General features: G+C 42.5%; 2 protein-coding genes across 4 annotated transcripts in view; one reads left to right on the forward strand and one right to left on the reverse strand.

Moving 5' to 3' along the window:
* Nucleotides 1-2,500, reverse strand: part of LOC137658497 (adhesive plaque matrix protein-like) — a 1,563,467-nt gene that overhangs the window by 270,246 nt on the left and 1,290,721 nt on the right. The gene's annotated exons all lie outside the window — the stretch shown is intronic.
* Nucleotides 1-2,500, forward strand: part of LOC137658496 (methylthioribose transporter-like) — a 178,429-nt gene that overhangs the window by 92,108 nt on the left and 83,821 nt on the right. The window lies entirely within an intron of this gene.

Raw genomic sequence — 2,500 nt, forward strand, 5'->3', positions numbered from 1 at the left:
TTGGGTCTCTTCCTGTGTTTCACTCTCTTCTTCACTTGCCGATTTCGTCAGGTCTTCTAGGTCTGCGTCAGTTAGCGGCTGGGAATGGCAGTCCAACAACTCGTCGACGTCTTCAGTCGTCATGTCGCCAAACCCGTCACCTCCAATTATGGCAGCCAACTGCACAGATTTCCGTATTGCAGAGTGTTGAATCTCAGCAGGTGTAAATCCCTCGTCGTCGTAAACAATCTGGGGCCACAATTTCTTCCAGCTCGCATTCACGGTTGCAGGTTTCATCTCTTGCAGTGCCTTCTGAATATTCTTCAGGCACGTGGCTATGGTGTACTGCCGCCAGTACGCCTTCAAGTTAAAATCTTCATCCTCATCATCTTGGGCAGCATCCACACACGCAACGAGGTCCGCCAAGGTATTCTTCGTGTAGAGGGCCTTGAACGCCCTGATAACCCCCTGGTCCATCGGTTGAATTAATGACGTGGTGTTGGGTGGCAGGAACTCAACCTGAATGCCCTCATGCGACAGATCAGTTGCGTGTCCACCAGCGTTATCCATAAGGAGAAGGATCTTGAATGGCAAGCCCTTCTCTACGAGATATTTGCTGACTTGCGGGATGAAACACTGGTGGAACCAGTTGGAGGTCAGCACCTTCATAATCCATGCTTTTGGATTATGCATCCAGTACACGGGAAGGAGATTCTTGTTTTTATTTTTCAAAGCGCGAGGATTTTTCGACTTATAAATAAGCCCCGGCTTTAGCAAAAATCCAGCTGCATTGCCACACATCACGAGGGTAACGCAATCCTTGAATGCTTTAAAGCCAGAGGCTTTGGCTTCTTCTTTGAACAGGAAAGTTCGCGACGGCATTCTCTTCTAAAACAAGCCGGTCTCATCCATATTAAAGACTTGTTCCAGCTTGTATCCACCTTCGGCGATAATATTCTTGAACATCTGGTTCATGTAAGTTTCAGCAACGGCAGTGTCAGCCGAAGCAGCCTCGCCATGCAGAGAAACGCTTTTCAGGGCGAAGCGTTTCTGAAACTTCGCGAACCATCCTTTGCTGGCGGAAAAACGTTGTTTCTGACGCTGGGAATCAGTGGATGTCCCTGGTTGAGGTTCATCTGCATCATCATCTTCTTCAGCATGGTCACCATCGTCGTCTTGAGGTTCCTTTGCCGCAAAATTCTCATACAAGCTCAAAGCCTTTGTTCGGATGGTGTTCGTATCCAAGGCTATGTTCTTCTTCCGGCAGTCGGCAATCCACACAGCTAAAGCACCTTCCATGCGTACGATCGTTTTATTAAGCGTGGTAACGACTCGCTTCGCTGATCTGCTAAAGGTGATTGCAGCCGTCTTTCTAATGTTCGCCTCGTCCTTCTTGATATAGCGAACGGTGGATTCATTGATTCCAAAATGGCGGGCTGCGGACGCAAAACTTCTACCGTCTTTTAACATATCGAGAAGCGTCACCTTCTCAGCAATCGTCATCATCCTTCGGTGGCGTTTAGGCTCACTACCAGCCTTAATAGAAGCAGAACGCTTGGGAGCCATTGTACAGTAGGATTTAACAGAAAGTTCAACAAAAAGTTCAACTTAAAACAGTCGCACACAGCACAGATTAGAGTTCACAAACTTAACAACGTCTACACAGCGATACGACAGGAGACAAAGTGACCGCGGAAAGAGATGCTGCGGGTTGGAGAAGCGGTCAAAACACCAATCACAGGCTAGATTACAAAACTTGGGTTCTGAATCGTCATCTATCAGCGCTTGAACCAATCACAACCCGTCTTATATACTACGTAGGTTACCAATTCAAAGTACAAGATACCCTGCGTACAGTATACTGTACAGTAATAATAATACTGTAATAATAATAATAAATAATGATACTGTAATAATAATAATAATAATAATAATAATAATAATGATAATAATAATAATTTTAATAACAACAACAACAACAATAATAATAATAATAACAATAATAATAATAGCTTTACATACGTTATTTTACGCTTTTGTTGTAGGATGTCTCTCTCTCTCTCTCTCTCTCTCTCTCTCTCTCTCTCTCTCTCGTACGCTTATTCGAAATGTGATTTTTGCAACAAAGAATATTATTGGATGCAGTACTACGTACGTATACATACAAAAGATTCATGGAAAAGAAGCACATCCATTACATTTGTAGTACAGTAGTAGCCAACAGCAGCCTTACACCATTCTAATATGGTATGACTGCATCTGATTTGCGTTTCATGTTCGATTTAATTTTACTACGTACTGTATACAGTACTGAATTATCGTATGATCACATTCTCTTTTCATGTTTTATTTCCTTCTGTGCTTAATTATATGTCATATGTAATGCAATGAACAATCAGTAAGAGCAGATATTACTAATTACAGTATTAATGGAATTACAGGTAACGAAATATCGTATTTGGGGTCTTCAGATATCATGGTATTTTCGAAATTTCCGGAAAATCCGCGATATGTATATATA

Source organism: Palaemon carinicauda, chromosome 19, assembly GCF_036898095.1.
Source record: "Palaemon carinicauda isolate YSFRI2023 chromosome 19, ASM3689809v2, whole genome shotgun sequence".
Taxonomy (NCBI): domain Eukaryota; kingdom Metazoa; phylum Arthropoda; class Malacostraca; order Decapoda; family Palaemonidae; genus Palaemon; species Palaemon carinicauda.